The 25717-nt window shown below is 41.4% G+C and overlaps 1 non-coding gene and 1 pseudogene across 1 annotated transcript; one reads left to right on the forward strand and one right to left on the reverse strand.

Moving 5' to 3' along the window:
- Positions 1-1043: 1043 nt before the first annotated feature.
- LOC133254538 (U6 spliceosomal RNA) lies at positions 1044-1150 on the forward strand. The gene has a single exon (XR_009738709.1). It is a non-coding gene; the product is annotated as a U6 spliceosomal RNA (small nuclear RNA).
- A 6552-nt stretch (positions 1151-7702) lies between these two features.
- Positions 7703-14649, reverse strand: LOC133254479 (calsequestrin-1-like; annotated as a pseudogene).
- Positions 14650-25717: the final 11068 nt, after the last annotated feature.

Consider the following 25717-nt stretch of genomic DNA (forward strand, 5'->3'; position numbering starts at 1 on the left):
TATAAGAGTGTGCAAGGGAGTGTAAGAGTGTGTGATGGTGTGAGGGAGTGTAAGGGTGAATGAGTAAGTGTAAGACTGCAAAGGTGTGCAAGGAGTATAACAGTGTGCAAGGTAGTGGGAGGGAGTGTAATAGTGTGCAAGAGTGTGCAAGTGACTATAAGAGTGACCAAGGGTGTGCAAGAGCAGGCAAGGATGTGCAAGAGTGTGTGATGGTGTGCAAGGGTAGGTGAGGTCATTTGCAGATGTGTAAGGATGTGTGAGAGCATACAGTGATGTGCAAGGGTGTGTGAGATTGGGCGAGAGCATGTGAGGGCATGCGAGAGCAAAAAAGAAGCTCTTTTCATCACAGGAGATTGGAATGCAAAAGTAAGAAGTCAAGAGATACCTAAAACAACAGGAAAGTTAAGCTTGGAGTATAAAATGAAGCAGAGCATAGGCTAACACAGTTCTGCCAAAATAATGCACCAGTAGCAGCAAACACCCTCTTCCAATAACACAAGAAACAACTCTATACATGGATATCACCAGATGGTCAATACTGAAATCAAATTGATTACATTCTTTGCACTTGAAGTTGGAACAGCTCTATACAATCAGCAAAAACAAAACCAGGAGCTGACTGTAGCTAGAATCATGAATTCCTTTTGGCAAAAATTAGATTTAAACTTAGGAAATTAGGGGAAACCACTAGGTCATTCAGCTATGACCTAAATCAAATCCCTTATGATTATACAGTGGGAGTGACAAATAGATTCAAGAAATTAGATCTGGTAGACAGAGTGCCTGAAGATTGTACAAGAGGTGGTGATCAAAAGCATACCAAGAAAAAGAAATGCAAAAAGGCAAAATGGTGGTCTGAAGAGGCCTTACAAACAGCTGTGAAAAAAAGAGAAGCAAAAGGCGAAGGAGAAAAGGAAAAATATACCCATTTGAATGCAGAGTTCCAAAGAAGAGCAAGGAGAGAGAAGAAATCCTTCTTAAATGAGCAATGCAAAGAAATAGATGGAAAAAAATAGAATTGGAAAGATTAAAGATCTCTTCAAGTGCTCGCTTCAGCAGCACATATACTAAAATTGGAATGATACAGAGAAGATTTGCATGGCCCCTGTGCAAGGATGACATGCAAATTTGTGAAGCATTCCATATTTTTAAAACCTCGAATAGCCAAAGCTATCTTGAGAAAGAAGAATGGAACTTGAGGAATCAACCTGCCTGACTTCAGGCTCTACACAAAGCCACAGTCATCAAGACAGTATGGTACTGGCACAAAGACAGAAATATAGATCAATGGAACAAAATAGAAAGCCCAGAGATAAATCGATGCACCTATGGACACCACATCTTTGACAAAGGAGGCAAGAATATACAATGGATCAAAGACAATCTCTTTAACAAGTGGTGCTGGGAAAACTGGTCAACCACTTGTAAAAGAATGAAACTAGAACACTTTCTAACACCATACACGAAAATAAACTCAAAATTGATTGAAGATCTAAATGTAAGACCAGAAACTATAAAACTCTTAGAGGAGAACATAGGCAGAACACTTTCCGACATACATCACAGCAGGATCCTCTATGACCCGCCTCCCAGAATATTGGAAATAAAAGCAAAAATAAATAAATGGGATCTAATTAAAATTAAAAGCTTCTGTACAATAAAAGAAACTATAAGCTAGGTGAAAAGACAGGCTTCAAAATGGGAGAAAATAATAGCAAATGAAGCAACTGACAAATCACTAATCTCAAAAATATACAAGCAACTCCTGCAGCTCAATTCCAGAAAAATAAACGACTCAATCAAAAAATGGGCCAAAGAACTAAACAGACATTTCTCCAAAGAAGACATACAGATGGCTAACAAACACATGAAAAGATGCTCAACATCACTCATTATCAGAGAAATGCAAATCAAAACCACAATGAGGTGCCATTTCATGCCAGTCAGAATGTTGGCTATCCAAAAGTCTATAAGCAATAAATGCTGGAGAGGGTGTGGAGAAAAGGGAACCCTCTTACACTGTTGGTGGGAATGTAAACTGGTACAGCCACTGTGGAGAACAGTGTGGAAATTCCTTAAAAAAACTGAAAACAGAACTGCCTTATGACCTAGCAATCCCACTGCTGGGCATACACACCAAGGAAACCAGAATTGAAAGAGACATGTGTACCCCAATGTTTATCGCAGCACTGTTTATAATAGCCAGGACATGGAAGCAACCTAGATGTCCATCAGCAGATGAATGGATAAGAAAGCTGTGGTACATATACACAATGGAGTATTACTCAGCCATTAAAAAGAATACATTTGAATCAGTTCTAATGAGGTGGATGAAACTGGAGCCTATTATACAGAGTGAAGTAAGCCAGAAAGAAAAACACCAATACAGTATATTAATGCATATGTATGGAATTTAGAAAGATGTAACGACAACCCTGTATGTGAGACAGCAAAAGAGATACAGATGTATAGAACAGTCTTTTGGACTCTGTGGGAGAGGGCTGGTGGGATGATTTGGGAGAATGGCATTAAAACATGTAAAATATCATATAAGAAATGAATCGCCAGTCCAGATTCGATGCAGGATACAGGAAGCTTGGGGCTGGTGCACTGGGATGACCCAGAGGGATGGTATGGGGAGGGAGGTGGGAAGGGGTTTCAGGATGGGGAACACGTGTACACCTGTGGCGGATGCATGTTGATGTATGGCAAAACCAATACAATATTGTAAAGTAAAAATAATAATAATAAAATAAAAAATAATGATGATATCTACTAAGTGTTCTAGATATACTAAATCATTTCCTTTAATGTTCAAAGCTACTTAATGAGTTTTCAACTAAAAAAGATGCACAACTTGAGAGCTGCAAGTTAAATTTTATTGGGGGCAAAATGAGGACTTCAGCCCAGGAGGCTGAGAGATTGCTCCAAAGCAGCAATACAGTAAGGTCAATATATAAGGTTTTGATGAAGAGGGAGTTCAATACCATGGAGCACTCATTTTACAAAAGGTTTTTTGTTAGTCATGAGGATCTGATGTCACCATGAAGGTATTTAGTGCTTCTCTAGATATGAGATGCAAGGATTGAGATCATAAAATCTGTCCCTAAAAACATCCAACTATCTAAAGACCTGTCTCACCAGATTCCCTGGAGAACAGAGTGCCTCACTCTGCCCTGAGCTTCCTCAAGGGTTACTTCAGGTCAACAGCTATAGCATCACAGGATTCAATCTCCATAAAGTTAGATGGCAAATGCTTTTGTTGTTCAGTCATTGACAATGCTCTTGGTAAGTACCAATTTGTAGTTGACAGATTCTAGTACTAGCCTACTTTTGAAGTGAGGAAAGGAGAGTCAGTAATTACCCAATGTGCTATAGAAAGTGCAGGCACCTCAGAGGTCTGCTCTGTGCTTAAGGAACAGGAAGTCACTGCCAGCTCCTCCATACTCAGTCATACAGTCATCTTTCCAGCTTTCATCATAAGGAGAAATTCATCTGCTTCATCTTCTCTGACCAGTAAGCTCCCTACATCTTTCCCTTCTCAATAATATCTAAATAAATATGAGAATATATGTGACTTGGGGTATGAATTTCCCTTTTTAGTATTCAAAAAGACTCTTCTGCAATAAAGACAGAAAATAAATTGGTAGAGTTCAGATGCATGGTTCAGAGGACAGTCTCCTTTGCATCCATCTCAAGGAGATTTAATGTTGTTCATCTCTGGACTTCATGAGTTTTAGTCACAGTTTCACAGAATTGTTTGTGACTGCACCCTGGCTTCATTGGGAACAGCCATCCTGAGTTGCCTTATATCAGGAAGCCTGCTGGGAAATTTATCCAAATGTCCTCCAAGGAAGACAGAGTTCTGAAGACACATATCAGTGTTGTGGGAAAAGAGTCCAGCCTGATGGAGAGCAGCCAGATAGAAGCCCTGAAGGCCAGACTCCTCTACCAGGATATTTGCAGGGCAGCCCAGCATCTCAACCATTTCCTTCTAAAAGGAAATGCCCACAAAGAGCTTTTCAAGCCTCATGTCCTGGCCCTCAGGGATATGGCCCAGCAAGTCTGCATTAAACTCATATTCCTGCACCCAGTGGATTATGGGAGGAAAGCAGAAGAGCTGCTCTGGAGGAAAACATGCTCTGATGTGGCTCTGCTGCTGCTGAAGACCAACAGAAAGCACATGGACACCTCTGAATAGTGGGAAGGCCCCCTGTGGGTGCATCTGAATGGCAGCCTTGGGTTCTATGAATACCTCTTCCTGTTCCTGCGGGAGCATTACAAACTGGATTTATGGAGGTTCATCAGCTGGCCTCACAATGCCATCCATTTCATCGGCTGCAAGAGAGAAGGTCTTTCATTAGAGGAAGAGATGGCCTGGGCACGAATGGCCTGCCACTGCTGCCTGCTGTACCTGGGAGACTTGTTCTGCTTTCAGAATGAGTTCCTGGCCCTGCCCACAAAGGACCTGGAGGAGAGGTGTTATTATCAAGCCCTGTCAGTGGCACCCCATATGGGCATGTGCTTCAACCAGCTGGGAGTTCTCACAGGGAGCAAGTACTATAACATGGAAGCCACATACTTCTACCAGCACTGCCTCCACTCAAAGTGCCTTTTAAAGGAGGTGTCCTTATCAAATGACTCTACCAAAATGCAGGAAAAAGATACAGTGGGCTGAAGAGGTACCAGGGGAAGAAGCTCTGTCCCAGCCAGAGGCGGTGTTGGGATAACAAAAGGTTAGCTTCTTCTACCTTCAGAATCTCTTACAGCCTCAGAGGAAATTCAAAGCCACCAGGCTTGTGGCCCTGTGCCAGCTGGTTCTGGGAGACTTCCATCTCTGTCTTTCCTATCAGCCCTGCCCATCCAACCTGAGCCAGGCCTGCAGAGAGAAAAAGCCCACAAAAGGCTACCAGTTCCTCCCCAACCTCCTCATCTTCCACACGGTGGTCCTCTGCCTCATGAGCGTGCACAGCCTGAGGACAGCAGGCTCCAAGCCTACAGGTCAGCGGTCACCTTCACTATGAACTTTTCTCTCATTTAATTCAACATGTGACAACACGCCTCCAGGCTGAGCTTGAGAAAGGGAAGCTGACTCCAGAGGTGGACATCCCCAGGGACAAGGAAGACCAACAGAAGATGGAGGCTGGGAAGGATCATTGAGACCCTCCAGCCCCCTGCCCTGGGACCCACCACAGCCAATCTCAGAAAAACCACAGGTCATCTCACATTTTCAGTGGGAGTGACAACCCAGAAGCCAGTTATCATTCTTGCTGTGACTGGGATGAGATAGGTGAAGATGAAAACACATCCTTATACTCACAAGTCAGCTCAGAAGTCAGCAGTAAAACCCCTTATTCAGACACAACTGATGAAGAGTAAAGTGGTTCCCTGAATGCCCCTCCTGGGGATAAGCTGAAGATGTGTCAACCTCCCACTTAACTCCTAGAACAACCAGTTCTGCTAGCCTATCAGCCCAGTTGAGTCACAAGCTCCCAGTCAAACACGACTTTCACTTCACTGCTGTCTTCAGCAAGTTTCCTGACATCTCAGAGTTCTGCCTCCAGCAAAGCATCTGTCACAGAGGACCATGTGAGCAGCTGTCTTGAGACAGAGCCTCCTGCTGGCTGCAACTCAGGGCAGAAAGCCTCCATCAGCCAACCCTGCCACAATCTCCAGATCATTCAGAAGAAACTGCAGGTCCTTTCTGCAGCAGGGCTGCAATCATGGTCAAGGTGAACCTGGGCTGGCCCCATGCCAACTGCAGCCTCCTCACCACACATCAGCAGAGCCTGCTCAGCCTGTGGGACCACCTGTCCATGCTGCTGAACCTGCTGCCCTCCGTGTGAGACCTGCAGCAGCCAGGCCTGAGCCTGTCCCACCATCTCTGTGAGCTACTACAGAGCTGCAAGGGCCCACACCTTCCCCAGTTCCTGCACCTCCTGGAGGACATTGCCCTGGGCCAGCACTCACTGCAGCAGGCTTCCCAGAAGAGGGTGGGCTCGGAGCAGGACCCAGCTCCACTCAACTTCCAGGATGAAGCTGCTGTTTCCTCGGAAACTTTGGCCACTTTGCCATGACACTCCCTGGACAGTTCTGAGGTACAACTCTCATTCAGGGGTCTTTGTGAGCACTGGGTTTGAAGGACCAGACAACTCATCTCAGCAGTTTCTAGAGAAAACTTCCAGGATCAGATCTTTCAAAGACATAGTGCAACTGTGGCTTTAACATGAGGTGGTGCTGCTGGAGAAGACTCTCAGGCACATCCAGATTCAGTCAGCTTTGACCCCTTATGTGTTCCCTGACCCCCAGGCTCTCTGTGAGCACCTGCCAGTCATCTGGCAGCTTGCCACTGGTGGTCAGCTCCTCCTCATTGTACCCAACATTGTGGTGGACATATTGCATATCCTGAGAAGGGAGGACAAGCAGGCGTCAGCAGACATAACCTTCCTAGAGGGGGAGCTGAAGAGAGGCAACAAGTACCTTCTCTGCCAGTCCTTTGTGTCTGTGATGTTGGTGAAACCCAGGATGACCAGGCAAGTCTCTGATGCCTGGGACCTCTGTAACATTCTGGACTTGTGCAGAGGTCTGCTGCACTCATCCTGGCCTGGGACCCCCAACCACAATAGCATGATCACCATCCTCATGGGCATCTGTTTAGACAACCCTAGGAATTTCTCATACCACCTGCCGCTGGCTCTGGGGACGGCAACTGAAGCTGGTGTGGAAGTCAAGGACATCCTGCACTTCTACAGGAAGTGGAAGATGGTCAGCTGACATGGTCACATCTCCTTACTTTCTCCCTCAGCACTTACACATCAAACTTAGTCTGTTCACCTCTCTTGTTCACACCTAATGTTAAAGGTGGCCATTATGTAAACTCATATCTGTATCTACATACCTATGGGTAGAGTCTCAATATACAATCGCCCAGTGGCCTTCACATTACCTTCTTTGTCATCTTGGCTTGATATCTCTAGATTAAACTAACTCATTATTTTGTGTTTTTTTGGTAAAGCAGCAACTTAAGAAGGTGTTTCTGAGTCCCCACTCAGATGGTGGAACTGTAATTTGTTTTACGGGTTTTTTTTGTTTTGTTTTTTGCTTTGCTCTGTTTTGTGACATGAAACTTCTTAATGATTAAAATATCATTAATGTGATGGATCATGCCTATTATGTAAGGTTGGCTTTGCCATCTATGAAATCTCAATAAGTGAAAAGTTAAAAATTTTTTAAAAAGAAAATAAATTGGTAGAAGAAATTCAGAGTATTAAATATTTTTTTAATGTTGCGCCAGATCCTTTACCGAGGTCTCTCATTTGACCCAAATACATTAACAAGAGATTGCTAAAGTTCAGCCCCAAACACAGTACTCTCTCATCCCTCTGGCCAGGGATAGGACAATCAGAAGGATAGAGGACTTGAGTAAGTAAGAAAGAGTTGCTCAGATGGAGGGAACAGAAGAGATAGGGATGCATAGATATGGCAAGAGGGGAATCACAAGAAAGCATGTAGGGAGTGATGGAAGAAACAAATAATTGATACAGGGACGTAGTGGGACAGGAAACAGAAGTCAGAGAAGATAGCTGAGCTGGTGTGTCGGGAAATCTCAGCACCTAGCATATAGACCCCAACAAGCCCCACGGCAGAGGACGACCTAGTTAGTGTCCCTGGAGGAGCTCAGGGAAGGAGAGGGGAGCAGGAGGAGAGTGGGTGGGGCCGGGAGATGGCTGCCATGGCAACTAATCGTTGTTGTCGTCATCGTTGTCATTGTCGTCGTCATCGTCATCGTCCTCTGTGTTGATCTCACCCTCCAGCACATCCTCCAGCCATTCCTCCAGCTTCTCGGCAGAGGGCAGGTCCTCCTCATCATCCATTTCCATCTATATGCTGTCCGCGTCAGTAACACTGATGACTCCTATTTATGGGGCTGACAAGTCAATGTTAAATGTCTTCTCCCAGTATGGAACCAGCAGGGGGAAGTCATCAGGGTCAATCCAGATGATGCTTAGGTCAGGATTGTCCGTGTTATCTTGGGCCACGGCCTTGAGTGTCTCTAAGAACTCATAGCCATCAGTATCAGCTTCCTCTGCAAAGGCCACAATATGGATTCCATCCACATCTTCCTCCCAAGTCTCGTACATACTCTCAGGCTTCAGCTTCCTCAGGGTTGATCTTTTGTGTGCCTCCACGAAGTTGATGATCTCCTCTTCACTGTTGGGCTTATCTGGGATGGTCACAGGCTCTTCCATGAAGGCCTCGTAGAAATCAATTTCATTTAGCTTTAGGGTCAGGTTCTTTGCCACCTTGCTGTCGAAGGTGGTGAAGAAGGGGATGTAGGGATGGAACTCCTCCACTGCATCCTCGTAGACTTTGTAATGCTCTGAGTCCTTGTTCTTGAAGTAGCCAATGAGTTTGTTATCATCTTCAATATTCTCAAATGCCTGCAGCTTTCGTTCACCCTCAATCAATTCCACAGGGTCCTCTAGGACATCAAGCAGAGACTCCACCAGGGTGTCAGCAGAAAACTCACCATCATACTCAATGACTTCATCCCCCTTGAAAACATAAATTCTGTCCTCTTCAGTCAGTCCTCCACTGCCTCTTAGCCCCTACATCCCTGAGGTCCAACCCCCTGGATTTAGCCTAGGTGGTTAGTCTTGCCCCAGGGGCTCTCCAGAGAGAAAGAGGTCAGAGGCAGGTGCTAGGGGAGGACAAAGGGACATACAGACTCTAGCAAGATATCTCCCTTTCTCTATCTTCCATAACTAAGGACAGATATTCCTTTTACCACCTCTGAGAACTCTGGCTGCTAATTCCTAGCCTGGGACCTTTAACCTCCAGAGTATTAAATCTTGACAAAACTTTGAACATGTAATTATTTTTATCTTTATGTTCATAACAAAACTTTTTTCAAAAAATCACTTGAAAATGAATATTCTCTTTCAATTTTGAATTGAAAGAAGATAGCAAATAAGTGGAGCATATACCAGAGTGGGTAAAATTATATTTAATCTTTTGCTAAGTAATATTGATACACTACCAGATAAAAATGCACATCTTTGAATCATTTTTCAAATATAACAAACAAGAATTAAAATAGATTGTAAAATCAATTCATAGACTACTTTAACCTAAATTAATACTCTTTTTCAAGGAAATTAATTTTTCAGGTGGTGTATTCACTAATTACATTATGTTCCCCTGGTGGCTCAGTGGTAAAAAATTTACCTGCCAATGCAGGAGGTGCAGGTTTGATCCCTGGTTCAGGAAGAGCCTCTGGAGGAGGAAATGGCAACCCACTTCAATAGTCTTGCCTGGAAAATCCCAGGGAGAGAAGGGCCTGGCAGGCTACAGTCCATGGGTCACAAAGAATCAGACGATTTAGCGATTGAGTATGCAAATATGTAAGAGGTTTATTTCCCCTATTAATAAAATTTAAGGTTCTTCTATGTCTAAATATCCAGGAATAAGAATTTTTTTTTTAGTTTAAAAACTAAATAAAGTCTATGTTTTACTTTAAAAAAAAAAATAAGAAAATGCTATTTGTCCTACAGTTCCTTTTGTTACCAGATTTGCCACTGGCTTTTACTTCAGTGAAAAACTATGAACTGACACTTTATTGAATGTACTCTGTTACATAAGAAAAGAAAATACTTCAACACACATACAGAAGATTCCATCAAATGTAAAATATTTAGTTTGAAGCCTTTACACAGCTACCTGGGGACACCCATTCAGTGAGCCTGAAGTGTCTGCATCCATCTGACTTCCAGGTAGACTATAATCATACCTCCTTCCCAACGGCTTTCACTGGTAGCCTGTGCAAGGTTCAGTGTGGGTGAGGGATTGCAGAAAAGTTAAGAAGGTGGGGCTGTTTCTAAATAATAACACATGATTCTTACCTCTGGAAGTGAATGGACTGTTTCCTAGGTTGCTGGAGGATGTTAAGATGAGGTGGACAATGTTATCTGTCAAGCTGAACAAGCAGGGAAACAAAACCCTTTCTCCCAAGTCATTGGGCCTAACATTTAACCACACCCCAATCAGAGTGAGACGCTGTCACATGACAGAGGAGACCCCGCCCTCTGACAGGAACGTGCTAAAAGAGTGGCTCTGGCTGGGAGCTAAGAGTCCGCAAAGACCCCAGGCCTGCTGGAGCTACTTCAGGGCTGGTTCTGCTGGCAGTTCTTGTCTAAACTGGGAAGCGTGAGGTCTTTTCCTTAAAACGCATCATAAATAATCAAGAACTTCCTCAGCACGCACAGGGATGCCTTCCTGACTGTGATAGTTATGTTCCTAATGAGCTGCCGCGAATCTGAATTTCTGCAAGTGTCATGTGCAAGTGTAAACTCATAATTCAGTTCAGTCGCTCAGTCGCATGCCAGGCCTTCCTGTCCATCACCAACTCCCAGAGTCCGCCCAAACCCACGTCCATTGAGTCCGTGATGCCATCCAACCATCTCATTCTCTGTTGTTCCCTTCTTCTTCTGCCCTCAATCTTTCCCAGCATCAGGGTCTTTTCCAATGAGTCAGTTCTTTGCATCAGGTGGCCAAAGTATTGGAGTTTCAGCTTCAACATCAGTCCTTCCAATGAACACCCAGGACTGATCTCCTTTAGGATGGGCCGGTTGGATCTCCTTGCAGTCCAAGGGACTCTCAAGAATCTTATCCAACATCACAGTTCAAAAGCATCAATTCTTTGGCACTCGGCTTTCTTCACAGTCCAAATCTCACATCCATACATGACCACTGGAAAAACCATAACCCTTACTGCTTTTTAATATGCTGTCTAGGTTGGTCATAGCTTTTCTTCCAAGGAGTACACATCTTTTAATTTCATGGCTGCAGTAAGAATTTGCAGTGATTTTGGAACCCAAGAAAATATAGTCTCTCACTGTCCATTATTTCCCCATTTATTTGCCATGAAATGATGGGAACAGATGCCATGATCTTAGCTTTCTGAATGTTGAGCTTTAAGTCAACTTTCTCACTTTCCTCTTTCACTTTCATCAAGAGGCTCTTTAGTTCTTCTTGACTTTCTGCCATAAGAGTGGTGTCATCTGCATATCTGAGGTTATTGATTCCAGCTTGTGCTCCCTCCAGCCCAGCGTTTCTCATGATGTACTCTGTATATAAGTTAAATAAGCAGGGTGACAATATACAGCCTTGACATACTCCTTTACCTCATAATAGATTCATGCATTTTATTGCCATTCTAGTTCAACTCCAAATTAGTGTCTAAAAATTTATTATCATTTTACTCTTTTTCCTCCTTCTGCCTCACCTTTTCTCCCATAACCAAAATATGTTTAAACTTCCTAAAATATGTATTTAGTAAAAGTGGGCATATGCATAACTTCCCCAAAGGAGGAGACACCTACTACTGCATTGAGTATAGAGGTTAGTGAATTCAAAGTGATATCTTTAAATGTGTTGCCAGTCATCCCCTCCATCCAAGCAGCTGTTATATGAGCTTATGCTACATTTAATTTATTAGCCTAAGACAAGTTAATTGTATAGTTTCCACAAAATAGAACATGTTGTTCATAGTAACTACATGATAATTCCTTTGAACACAACAGTAATTATACAATGACTTTGGATCTTTCGACAATAGTGTGAGTAATTGGCATTTAGTATTTTAATCTGTGTGAGAGGCCAGCATCCACGCAGACAATGTTCGTACATAAAAGGACACCTTAGCATCTGCATTTTGTTCCCACAGATTTTGCTTCTTTTTTAATTCTCATGGGTTTGCACACAGACCTCTGGGGTAGCAGGGCTGCTGACCCAGCAGTCTTAACATTTAAGGCCACCACACAGAGGCAGCAAAACTTTTTGGCACAGAACAGCATGTACTGCTAGAAGACAATATCAGTAGTTTCCCAGTAAATATACATCTATGAAAAGTTCCATAAACACACAGGTGTAATGGCTTGAATTTTGTGTTTAAATACAACTTTAAAATCATACTTAACGCTGAGTACTTATGAGAAATGATTACACTTTTAAAGATGTTGGAAGACATGTGCTTTTCTGGATTCCAACTCATAAAAACAAGAGAGAAAAGTCACGTTTGCCTGAAATGCTGATTTGGCTTTGAAGATCCCATTTTATAGAATATTCCACTCTGGATTATATTTACAGCAGTGAACCCCTTGGTGCTTTTAATTAGCATTCCTCCATTGCCTAGTTAATAGTTTCCTCTTTTGTCCCCCAAAGCTTTCTTCAGTCCCTCCAGTTTTGATAAGAAAATATACCAAGTATACATTTATTTTTACCTGAATATCCTGTTTTGATTATTTGCTTCAACAGAAATCACCTTAGGAGAGTGAAGTCACAAAGACTCCCAGTGAATTTAAAATGAAAAGTATTTTCATTATAAAACTAAAGGGAAGTAAAGAAAATGCAAAAATATAGAAGCCAAACATTTCACTAAGCACTGATTTCATACCTAAGTTTAATAAAATGAAATCAACAGTCTGACAGGTTATAGAATAGCCCCATCCCCCACCCCAACTCTTCTGGTTAGATGAGTGAAAAGTTCTTTAGATTTCAGTTCTGGTGTTTTGGAGTTGGCACCTCCATAAAACTCTCCAGGTTTCCAGTTTAATAACTTAGTTTCCAGCATTTGGTCCAGGTGTGGAAACGTTCAGGCCATACTTGGGACCCTGAGGCCCTGAGGCAGGGGATGTCAGGCTGCCCTAGCCTGGAGGAGGGGACACCTGCTCTGACCTGGCCTGCACCATAACAAAGGCCCTCAGGCACCCCTCTTGCCCTCTGTTTCATGTGAAGCAAAATCAGGAACCACGGGCCTGACTTGCTTCAGCCCAGGAAGAATCACGCCTTCTGATTCAGGTATCAGTTCTGTGATGACTTGTTTTCAGGTGGCTCCTGGGAATGATTTATAGAAACTATAAACTTTGGTTTTAAAAAACTAAAATTGCTTCCAGAGGCAGGGATCGAATTATATCTCTTGCACTGACAGGTGGCTGAGCCACCAGGGAAGCCTATATACATGTATCTGTTGTTGTTGTTATTGTTGTTGTTTAGTCACTAAGTCATGTCTGCTCTTTACAACCCCATGAACTGAAGCATGTCAGTCTTCCCTGTCCTTCACTATTTACCAGAGTTTGCTCAAACTCATGTCCATAGACTCAGTGATTTTATCTAACTATCTAACCCTCTGTCATCCCCTCTACTTCTTGCCCTCAGTCTTTCTCCTCATCAGGGTTCTTTTCCAATCAGTTGGCCAAAGTATTGGAACTTCAGCTCCAGCATCAGCTCTTCTAGTGAATAATCAGGGTTGATTTCCTTTAGGATTGACTGGTGTGCTCTCCTTTGCAGTCCAAGGGGTTGTTAAGAGGCTTCTCCAGCACAATTCCAAAGCACCAATTCTTCAACACTCAGTTTTTTCTATGCTGCAAATCTCGCATCCATGCATGACAGGAAAACCATATTTCACTATATGTATCTTTGTCAAAAAGTGATGTCAGGGGCAGTCCTAAGATGGCGGAGGAATAGGATGGGGAGACCACTTTCTCCCCAACAAATTCATCGAAAGAACATTTGAATGCTGAGCAAATTCCACAAAACAACTTCTGAATGCTGGCAGAGGACATCAGGCACCCAGAAAGGCAGCCCATTGTCTTCGAAAGGAGGTAGAAAAAAATATAAAGGATAAAAAGAGAGACAAAAGAAGTAAGGACAGAGATCTGTCCCAGGAAGGAAGTCTTTAAAAAAAAGAGAAGTTTCCAAACACCAGGAAATACTCTCACCGATGGGTCTGTGGCGAGTCTTGGACCCTCAGAGGGCAACATAACCAGGAGGAAAAATAAATAAATAATTAAACCCCACAGATTATGTGCCTAAGAGTAACTCCCAGTGGAGAAGAAGAGCAGACGCTTGCATCTGCCACTAGAAAGCAGGGTCTGGACAGGGAGGCTCAGGCTGCATTGCTTAGGGTAAGGACCGGGCCTGAATGCCCCGAGGGCAATATGAGGTAACTAACTTGAGCTACCAACCCAGACTGTGGGATAGCTATCCCACGAAAAGCCCTAACCTAAGACACCACCAGACCCGCTCACAGAACAAGAACCGAGCAGAGGTAGCTGGCTGTGGACCAGCCCATTCCCAACCAGAGGCAGGCAGGCGAGGGCAGCCAGAACTGGAAGGGGGCAACTGTGTCCAGACAGAGGCATCCTCTACCAAACTGCAAGCAGGCTTCATTGCTAACCAAGACTTCTTGGGATTCTGGACGGTCAACATCCGCAGGGAGGACCACAGACAGAGATCACCACCCCCCCCCCCACCAGAAGAGACACATGGCACACCTGAGAAGGTGCACCTGTTGTACACCCAGAAAACCAAGCAGCTGGGACGGGGGAGGCGATAAGATGCAGCCCCCAACTGGGGGCGACTATGGTCGCCAAGCACCTGGTCACCTGAGCTGTTTCAGATATGGGAAGAGCACAAAACGCAGGGCCAACCAAGTCTGCACCTTTGTGGAGTAACCAAGAACCTGAACCTAAGTGGCTTACAGGCCCACTTCAGACAGTTCCCGGGAGAGCAACCTAGAGCCTGAGCAGTGTAGACTGGGAAAAGCACACACACCATGAGCGGGGACAAACCCAGTGTGGACGATGACATTGCGAACATGCCCCACACACGCCAGTGATATTTGTTTGCAGTGTTCCTCACTCCCCACAGCACAATTGAACAAGTAAGCCTAAAAAAGTGACCATCACCGCCCCCTTGCGCCAGGGCGGAAATTAGACACTGAAGAGACCAGCAAACAGAAGAAGCTAAAATAAACAGAGGGAACCACTTCGGAAGTGACAGGTACAATAGATTAAAACCCTGCAGTTAGCACTGACTACATAGGAAGGAGCCTATAGATCTTGAGAAATATAAGCCAGACCAAGGAACTATCCGAAAATGAACTGACTCCACACTGTCCGCAACAGCTTCACAGAAAGTCCTAGATATATTTTTATTACCATTTTTTAAATTTTTTTTAAATTTTAAGTCCTCTGTTACTCCTTTAATTTTCTTTTTTATAACCTACTATTACTTTGCAAAAAAAAAAACCCTAGTTTTAAAGCAAACTTCATATATATATATATATATATATATATATATATATATATATATATATATAATTTTTGTGACTTTGTTTTTTTCTTTAACATTGTATTTTTGAGAATCTAACCTCTACTCTAGATTTTCAATCTTTGCTTTTTGGTATTTGTTATCAATTTTGTACCTTTAAGAACCCAATCTTCAGTATCCATTTTTACTTGGGAGCAAGATTACTGGTTTGATTGCTCTCTCCCCCTTTGGACTCTCCTTTTTCTCCACCAGGTGGCCTCTATCTCCTCCCTCCCCTTCTCTTCTCTACCCAACTCTGTGAATCTCTTTGTGTGTTCCAGGCTGTGGAGAACACTTACAGAACTGATTACTGGCTGGATCTATCTCTCTCCTTTTGATTCCACATTTATCCTCCTGGCAACCTCTGTCTCCTTCCACCCTCTTCTCTTCTCTGTGTAACTCTATGAACATCTCTGAGGCATCCAGACTGTGGAGAGTACATAGGGAAGTGATTAGTGGCTAGCTTGCTCTCTCCCCTTTTGATTCCCTCTCTTCTCCTCCTGGTCACCTCTATTTCCCTCCTCCCTCTTCTCTTCTCCATGTAACTCTGTGTACATCTCTGGGTGTACCTCACTGTGGAGAAACTTTTCATCATTAACCTACATGTTCTATCATGAGTACTGTATAGATTGAGAAGTCTTGAGGCTACTGTAAGAATAAGACTGAAAACCAGAGACAGGAGGCTCAAGTCCAAATCCTGAGAACACCAGAGAACTCCTGAATCCAGGGAACATTAATCGACAGGAGCTCATCAAATGCCTCCATACCTACACTGAAACCAAGCATTATCCAAAAGCCAGCAAGTTCTAGAGCAAGACATACAATGCAAGTTCTCCAGCTACACAGGAACATAGCCGTGAACTTCAATATACAGGCTGCCCAAAGTCACACCAAACCCATTGATATCTCAAAACTCATTACTGGACACTTCATTGCACTCCAGAGAGAAGAAATCCAGCTCCACCCACCAGAACACCAACACAAGCTTCCCTAACCAGGAAACCTTGACAAGCCACCTGTACAACCCCACCACAGTGAGGAACCTCCACAATAAAGAGGAACCACAAACTGCCAGAATATGGAAACGCAACCCCAAACACAGCAATATAAACAAGATGAAAAGGCAGAGAAATACCGAGAAGGTAAAAGAACAGGATAAATGCCCACCAAACCAAACAAAAGAGGAAGAGATAGGGAATCTACCTGATAAAGAATTCCGAATAATGATAGTGAGAATGATCCAAAATCTTTAAAACAAAATGGAGTTACAGATAAACAGCCTGGAGACTAGGATTGAGAAGATGCAAGAAATGTTTAACAAGGACCAAGAAGAAATTTAAAAAGAGTCAATATATAATGAATAATGCAATAAATTAGATCAAAAACACTCTGGAGGGAACCAACAGTAGAATAACGGAGGCAGAAGATAGGATAAGTGAGGTAGAAGATAGAATGGTAGAAATAAATGAATCAGAGAGGAAAAAAAAGAATTAAATGAGGACAACCTCAGAGACCTCTGGGACCATGTAAAATGTCCCAACATTCGAATCGTAGGAGTCCCATAAGAAGAAGACAAAAAGAAAGACCAAAAGAAAATACTTGAGGAGATAATAGTTGAAAACTTCCCTAAAATGGGGAAGGAAATAATCACCCAAGCCCAGGAAACCCAGAAAGTCCCAAACAGGATAAACCCAAGGCAAAACACCCCAAGACACATATTAATTAAATTAACAAAGAACAACTATTAAAAGCAACAAGGGAAAAACAACAAATAACACACAAGGAGATTCCCATAAGGATAACAGAGGATCTTTCAATAGAAACTTTTCAGTCCAGAAGGGAATAGCAGGACATACTTAAAGTGATGAAAGAAAATAACCTACAGCCCAGATCATTGTACCCAGCAAGGATCTCATTCAAATATGAAGGAGAAATCAAAAGCTTTACAGACAAAAAAAAGCTGAGAGAATTCAGCACCACCAAACCAGCTCTCCAACAAATGCTAAAGGATCTTCTCTAGACAGGAAATACAAAAATGATGTATAAACTCAAACCCAAAACAACAAAGTAAATGGCAACGGGATCATACTTATCAATAATTACCTTAAATGTAAATGGGTTGAGTGCCCCAACCAAAATACAAAGACTGGCTGAATGGATACTAAAACAAGACCCCTGTATATGTTGTCTTCAAGAGACCCACTTTGAAACAAGGGACACATACAGATTGAAAGTGAAGGTCTGAATAAAGATATTCCATGCTAATAGAGACCAAAAGAAAGCAGGAGTAGCAATACTCATATCAGATAAAATAGACTTTAAAACAAAGGCTGTGAAAAGAGACAAAGGACCACTACATAATGATCAAAGGATCAATCCAAGAAGATATAACAAATATAAATATATATGCACTCAACATAGGAGCACCGCAATATGTAAGAAAATGCTAACAAGTATGAAAGGGGAAATTAACAATGACACAATAATAGTGGGAGACTTTAATATCCCACTCACACCTATGGATAGATCAACTAAACAGAAAATTAACAGGGAAACACAAACTTTAAATGATTCAATAGACCAGTTAGACCTAATTGATATCTATAGGACATTTCACCCCAAAACAATGAATTTCACCTTTTTATCAAGTTCACATGGAACCTTTTCCAGGATAGATCATATCCTGGACCATAAATCTAGCCTTGGTAAATTCAAAAAGAATGAAATCATTCCAAGCATCTTTTCTGACCACAATGCAGTAAGATTAGATCTCAATTACAGGAGAAAAACTATTTAAAATTCTAACGTATGGAGGCTGAACAACACGCTGCTGAATAACCCACAAATCACAGAAGAAATCAAAATATGCATAGAAACGAATGAAAATGAAAACGCATCAACCCAAAACCTATGGGACACTGTAAAAGCAGAGCTAAGGGGAAGGTTCATAGCAATATAGGCTTACCTCAAGAAACAAGAAAAAAGTCAAATAAATAACCTAAATACATACATAAATAAATACAACTAAAGCAACTAGAAAAGGAAAAAATGAAGAACCCCAGGGTTAGTAGAAGGAAAGAAATCTTAAAAATTAGGGCAGAAATAAATGCAAAAGAAATAAAAGAGACCATAGCAAAAATCAACAAAGCCAAAAGCTGGTACTTTGAAAGGATGAATAAAATTGACAAACCATTAGCCAGACTCATCAGGAAACAAAGGGAGAAAAATCAAATCTACAAAATTAGAAATGAAAATGGAGAGATCACAAAGGACAACACAGAAATACAAAGGATCATAAGAGACTACTATCAGCAACTATATGCCAATAAAATGAACAACTTGGAAGAAATGGACAAATGTTTAGAAAAGTACAACTTTCCAAAACTGAACCAGGAAGAAATAGAAAATCATAACAGACCCATCACAAGCACATAAATTGAAACTGTAATCATAAATCTTCCAGCAAACAAAAGCCCAGGACTAGACAGCTTCACAGTTGAATTCTATCAAAAATTTAGAGAAGAGCTAAAATCTACCCTACTCAAACCCTTCCAGAAAATTGCAGAGGAAGGTAAACTTCCAAACTCATTCTATGAGGCCACCATCACCCTAATACCAAAACCAGACACAGATGCCACAAAAACAAGAAAACTATAGCCAATATCACTGATGAACATAGATGCAAAAATCCTTAACAAAATTTTCGCAATCAGAATCCAACAACATATTAAAAATATCATACATCATGACCAAGTGGGCTTTATCCCAGGGATGCAAGGATTCTTCAATATATGCAAATCAATAAATGTAATACACCACATTAACAAATTGACAAAATTCAACATCCATTTATGATTTTAAAAAAACTTCCAGAAAGCAGGAATAGAAGGAACATACCTCAATATAATAAAAGCTATATATGACAAACCCACAGCAAACATTATCCTCAATGGTGAAAAATTGAAAGCATTTCCCCTAAAGTCAGGAACAAGACAAGGGTGCCCACTCTCACCACTACTATTCAACATAGTTTTGGAAGTTTTGGCCACAGCAATCAGAGCAGAAAAAGAAATAAAAGGAATCCAAATTGGAAAAGAAGAAGTAAAACTCTCACTATTTGCAGATGACATGATCCTCTACATAGAAAACCCTAAAGACTCCACCAGAAAATTACTAGAGCTAATCAATGAATATAGTAAAGTTGCGGGATATAAAATCAACACACAGAAATTCCTTGCATTCCTATACACTAACAATGAGAAGACAAAAACAGAAATGAAGGAAACAATTTCATTCACCATTTCAACGAAAATAATAAAATATTTAGGAATATACCTACCTAAAGAAACAAAAGACCTATATATAGGAAACTATAAAACACTGGTGAAACAAATCAAAGAGAACACAAATTGATGGAGAAATATACCGTTTTCATGGATCGGAAGAATCAATATAGTGAAAATGATTATCCTACACAAAGCAATTTATAGATTTCATGCAATCCGTATCAAGCTACCAACAGTATTTTTCAGAGCTAGAACAAATAATTTCACAATCTGTATGGAAATACAAAACACCTTGAATAGCCAAAGCAATCTTGAGAAAGAAGAATGGAACTGGAGGAATCAACCTGCCTGACTTCAGGCTCTACTACAAAGCCACAGTCATCAAGACAGTATTGTACTTGCACAAAGACAGAAATATAGATCAATGGAACAAAATAGAAAGCCCGGAAATAAGTCCATGCACCTATGGACACCTTATCTTTGACAAAGGAGGCAAGTATATACAATGGAGAAAAGAAATCTCTTTAACAAGTGGTGCTGGGAAAACTGGTCAACCACCTGTAAAAGAATGAAACTAGAACACTTTCTAACACCATACACAAAAATGAACTCAAAATGGATTAAATATCTAAACGTAAGACCAGAAACTATAAAACTCCTAGAGGAAAACATAGGCAAAACAATCTCCGACACAAATTACAGCAGGATCCTCTATGACCCACCTCCCAAAATATTGGAAATAAAAACAAAAATAAACAAGTGAGACCTAATTAAACTTAAAAGCTTCTGCACAACAAAAGAAACTATGCTTCTGCTAAGTCTCTTCAGTCATGTCCGACTCTGTGTGACCCCAGAGGTGGCAGCCCACCAGGCTCCCCTGTCCCTGGGATTCCCCAGGCAAGAACACTGGAGTGGGTTGCCATTTCCTTCTCCAATGCATGAAAGTGAAAGGTGAAAGTGAAGTCGCTCAGTCGTGTCTGAGTCTCCGCGACCCCATGGACTGCAGCCCACCAGGCTCCTCCATCCATAGGATTTTCCAGGCAAGAGTACTGGAGTGGGGTGCCATCGCCTTCTCCGAAAAGAAACTATAAGCAAGGTGAAAAGACAGCCTTCAGAATGGGAGAAAATAATAGCAAATTAAACAACTGACAAATAATTAATCTCAAAAATATACAAGCAACTCCTGCAGCTCGATTCCAGAAACATAAACAACCCAATCAAAAAATGCGCCAAAGAACTAAACAGACATTTCTCCAAAGAAGACATACAGATGGCTAACAAACACATGAAAACATGCTCAACATCACTCATTATCAGAGAAATGTACATCAAAACCACAATGAGGTACCATCTCACGCTGGTAAGAATGACTGCTATCCAAAAGTCTACAAGCAATAAATGCTGGAGAGGGTGAGGAGAAAAGGGAGCCCTCTTACACTGTTCATGAGAATGAAAACTAGTACAGCCACTATGGAGAACAGTGTGGAGATTCCTTAAAAAACTGGAAATAGAACTGCCATATGACCCACCAACACGGAGGAAACCAGAATTGAAAGAGACACATGTACCCCAATGTTCATCGCAGCACTGTTTATAATAGCCAGGACATGGAAGCAACCTAGATGTCTATCAGCAGACAAATGGATAAGAAAGCTGTGGTACACATACACAATGGAATATTACTCAGCCATTAAAAAGAATACATTTGAATCAGTTCTAATGAGGTGGATGAAACTGAAGCCTATTATACAGAGTGAAGTAAGCCATAAAGAAAAAACACCAATACAGTATACTAACACATATATATGGAATTTAGAAAGATGGTAATGATAATTCTGTATGCGAGACAGCAAAAGAGACACAAATGTATAGAACAGTCTTTTGGACTCTGTAGGAGAGGGTGAGGGTGGGAAGATTTGGGAGAATGGCATTGAAACATGTATATCATATATGAAATGAATTGCCAGTCCAGGTTCAATGCATGATGCAGGATGCTCGGGACTAATGCACTGGGATGACCCAGAGGGATGGTATGGGGACGGAGGTGGGAGGGGGGTTCAGATTGGGGAACACATGTACACCCGTAGTGGATTCATGTCAATGTATGGCAAAACCACTACAATATTGTGAAGTCATTAATTAGCCTCCAATTAAAATAAATAAATTTATATTTAAAATAAATAAATGTGATGTCAATGCTTTTTAATATACTTTCTAGGTTTGTCATAGCTTTTCTTTTAAGGAGCAAGCATCCTTTAATTTCATAGCTGCAGTCACCTCCACAGTGATTTTGCATCTCAAAGAGAAAAAAAAAATCTGTCACTCTTTCCAGTTTTTCCCTTCAATTTGCCATGAAGTGATGGGACTTTATGCCATGATCTTACTTTTTGGAATCCTGAGTTTTTAAGCCGGCTTTTTACTCTCTTCTTTCACCCTCATCAAGAAAGAGACACTGATGTATAGAACAGTCTTATGGACTCTGTGGGAGAGGGAGAGGGTGGGAAGATTTGGGAGAATGGCAATGAAACATGTAAAATATCATGTAGGAAACGAGTTGCCAGTCCAGGTTCGATGCATGATGCTGGATGCTTGGGGCTGGTGCACTGGGACGGCCCAGAGGGATGGTATGGGGAGGGAGGAGGGAGGAGGGTTCGGGATGGGGAACACATGTATACCTGTGGCGGATTCATTTTGATATTTGGCAAAACTAATACAATTATGTAAAGTTTAAAAATAAAATAAAATTAGAGGAAAAAAAAAAAAAAGAAGCTCTTTAGTTCCTCTTCACTATCTGCCATTAGAGTGGTCTCATCTGCATATCTGAGGTTTTTTATATTTCTCCTGGCAATCCTGATTCCAGCTTGAGCTTCATCCAGGCAAGCATTTCACATGATGTACTCTGCATATAAGTTAAATAAGCACAGTGATAATATACAGCCTTGACATACTCCTTTTCCAATTTTGAACCATGTCCAATTGAGCACAATTCCTACTGTTGCTTCTTGACCTGCATATAGGTTTCACAGGAGACAGGTAAAGTAGTCTGGTATTCCTATCTCTTTAAGAATTTTCCATAGTTTGTTGTGATCCACACAGGCAAAGGCTTTCACACAGTTAATGAAGCGAGGTTTTTTATATTTCTCCTGGCAATCCTGATTCCAGCTTGAGCTTCATCCAGGCAAGCATTTCACATGATGTACTCTGCATATAAGTTAAATAAGTACAGTGATAATATACAGCCTTCACATACTCCTTTTCCAATTTTGAACCATGTCCAATTGAGCACAATTCTTACTGTTGCTTCTTGACCTGCATATAGGTTTCACAGGAGACAGGTAAAGTAGTCTGGTATTCCTATCTCTTTAAGAATTTTCCATAGTTTGTTGTGATCCACACAGTCAAAGGCTTTCACACAGTTAATGAAGCAGAAATAGATGTTTGTCTGGAATTCCTTTGCTTTCTCTATAAGCCAATGAATGTTGGCAATTTGATCTCTGGTTACTCTGCCTTTTCTAAATTAAACTTGTACATCTCAAAGTTCTTAGTTCACAAGCTGCTGAAGCCTAGCTTGAAGGATTTTGAGCATTACTTTTGAGCATTACTTTCCATCATGTGAAATGAGCTCAATTGTACAATAGTTGGAACATTCTTTGTCATTGTCCTTTGGTATTAAAATGAAAACTGACCTTTTCTAGTTCTGTGCCCACCACTGAGTTTTCCAAATTTGTTGATATATTGAGTCCAGCACTTTAGCAGCATCTTATTTGAGTGTTTTAAATAGCTCAGCTGGAATTACATCACCTCCACTAGCTTTGTTCATAGTGATGTTTCCTTTTTAAATTAATTAATTTGTTTTAATTGGAGGATAATTAGCAATATTTTGATGGTTTTACCCATAAATCGACCACAGGTATACATGTGTCCCTTCCATCCTGAACTCCCACCCACCTCTCTTTCCACCCTATGCCTGTCCCAGAGCACTGGCTTTGGTCACCCTGCTTCATACATTGAACTTCCATTAGTCATCCGTTTTACATATGGTAATGTACATGTTTCAATGCTATTCTCTCAATTCATCTACCCTTATCTTCTCCCACTGAATCCAAAAGTCTGTTCTTTACATCTGTATCTCCTTTGCTGCCCTGCAGTTGGATCGTTGGTACCATGTTTCTAAATTCTATATATATGTGTTAATATACAGCAATTGTTTTTCTCTTTCTGACTTACTTCACTTTGTATCTTAGGCTCCAGTTTCATTCACCTCATTAGAAGTGATTCAAACGCATTCCTTTTTGTGGCTGACTATATTCCGTTCTGTATATGTCCCACAACTTCCTTATCTATTCATCTTTCATGTCCTACTTGTTGTAAATAGTGCTACAATGAATATTAGGCTACATGTGTCTCTTTCATTCTATTTTCCTCTGGGTGTATGCCCATCTGTGCAATTTCTGGGTTGTATGGCAGTACTGTTCCCAGTTTTTAAAGGAACCTCCATACTGTTCTCCATAGTGGCTGTACCAGTTTGTGTTCCTACCAACAGCATAAAAGTGTTCCCTTTTCTCCACACCTTCTCCAGCATTTATTACTTGTAGACTTTTTGATGATGGCCATTCTGACCGATGTGAAATGATACCTCACTGGGTTTGATTTGCATTTCTCTAATAATGAGTAATTGCAGCCATGAAATTAAAAGACGCTTACTCCTTGCAAGGAAAGTTATGACCAACCTAGACAGCATATTGGAAAGCGGAGACATTTTCCAAGAAAGGTCCATCTAGTCAAGGCTATAGTTTTTCCAATGGTCATGTATGAATGTGAGAGTTTGACTATAAAGAAAGCTGAGCACCAAAAAATTGATGCTTTTGAACTGCGGTGTTGGAGAAGACTCTTGAGAGTCCCTTGGACAGCAAGGACATCCAACCAGTCCATCCTAAAGGAAATCAGTCCTGAATATTCATTGGAAGAACTGATGCTGAAGCTGAAACTGCAATATTTTGGCCACCTGATGTGAAGAACTGACTCATTTAAAAAGACCCTGATGCTGGGAAAGATTGAGGGAAGGAAGAGAAGGGGACAACAGGGGATGAGATGGTTGGATGGTATCACCTACTCAATGGACATGGGTTTGGGTGGACTCTGGGAGTTGGTGATGGACAGGGAGGCCTGGTGTGCTGGGATTCATGGGATTGCAAAGAGTTGGACACGTCTGAGTGAACTGAATAATGAGTGATGTTGAGAATCTTTTCATGTGTTTGTTAGTGAACTGCATGTTTTCTTTGGAGAAACATCTCTCTAGGTGTTTTGTACATGTTTGGATTGGGCTGTTCATTTTTCTTATATTGAGCTGCATGAGCTGCTTGTATCTTTTGGACATTAATTCTTTGTCAGCTCTTTCATTTGTTTTTATTTTTTCCCATTCTGAGAGCTGCCTTTTTACCTTGCTTATATTTTCCTTCATCATTCCAAAGCTTTTAAGTTTAATTAGGTTCCATTTGTTTATCTTCATTTTTATTTCCATTACTTTAGGGAGGTGGGCCATAGAGGATCTTGTAATGATTATATCGGAGAGGGTTCTGCCTATGTTTCCCTCTAAGAGTTTTAAAGTTTCTGGTCTTACAGTTAGGTCTTTAATCCATTTTGGAGTTTATTTTGTGTATGGTGTTAGAAAGTGTTCTATCTTCATTCTATTACATGTAGTTGACCAGTTTTCCCAGCACTACTTGTTGAAGAGATGATCTTTTCTCCACTGTATATTTTTGCCTCTTTTATCAAAGATAAGGTGTCCAGAGGTACATGAATTTATCTCTGAACTTTCTATTTTGTTCCATTGATCTATATTTCTGTCTTTGTGTCAGTGCCATACTGTCTTGATGACTGTAGCTTTGTAGTATAGTCTGAAGTCAGGAAGGTTGATTCTCCATTCTTCTTTCTCAAAATCAGTTCAGTTCAGTCACCCAGTAATGTCCAACTCTTTGTGACCCCATGGACCGCAGCACACCAAGCTTCCCTGTCCATCACCAAATCCCGGAACCTACTCAAACTCATGTCCATTGCATCAGTGACGCCGTCAAACCATCTCATCCTCTGTCTTCCCCTTTTCCTCCCGCCTTCAATCTTTCCCAAAACTAGGGTCTTTATCAATGTGTCAGTTCTTTGCATCAGGTGGCCAAAGTATTGGAGTTTCAGCTTCAGCAGCAGCCCTTCCAATGAATATTAGGGACTGATTTCCTTTAGTACTGATAGGTTGGACTCCTTGCAGTCCAAGGGACTCTGAAGAG

The sequence above is a fragment of the Bos javanicus genome, chromosome 9 (genome assembly GCF_032452875.1).
Source record: "Bos javanicus breed banteng chromosome 9, ARS-OSU_banteng_1.0, whole genome shotgun sequence".
Lineage (NCBI taxonomy): Eukaryota > Metazoa > Chordata > Mammalia > Artiodactyla > Bovidae > Bos > Bos javanicus.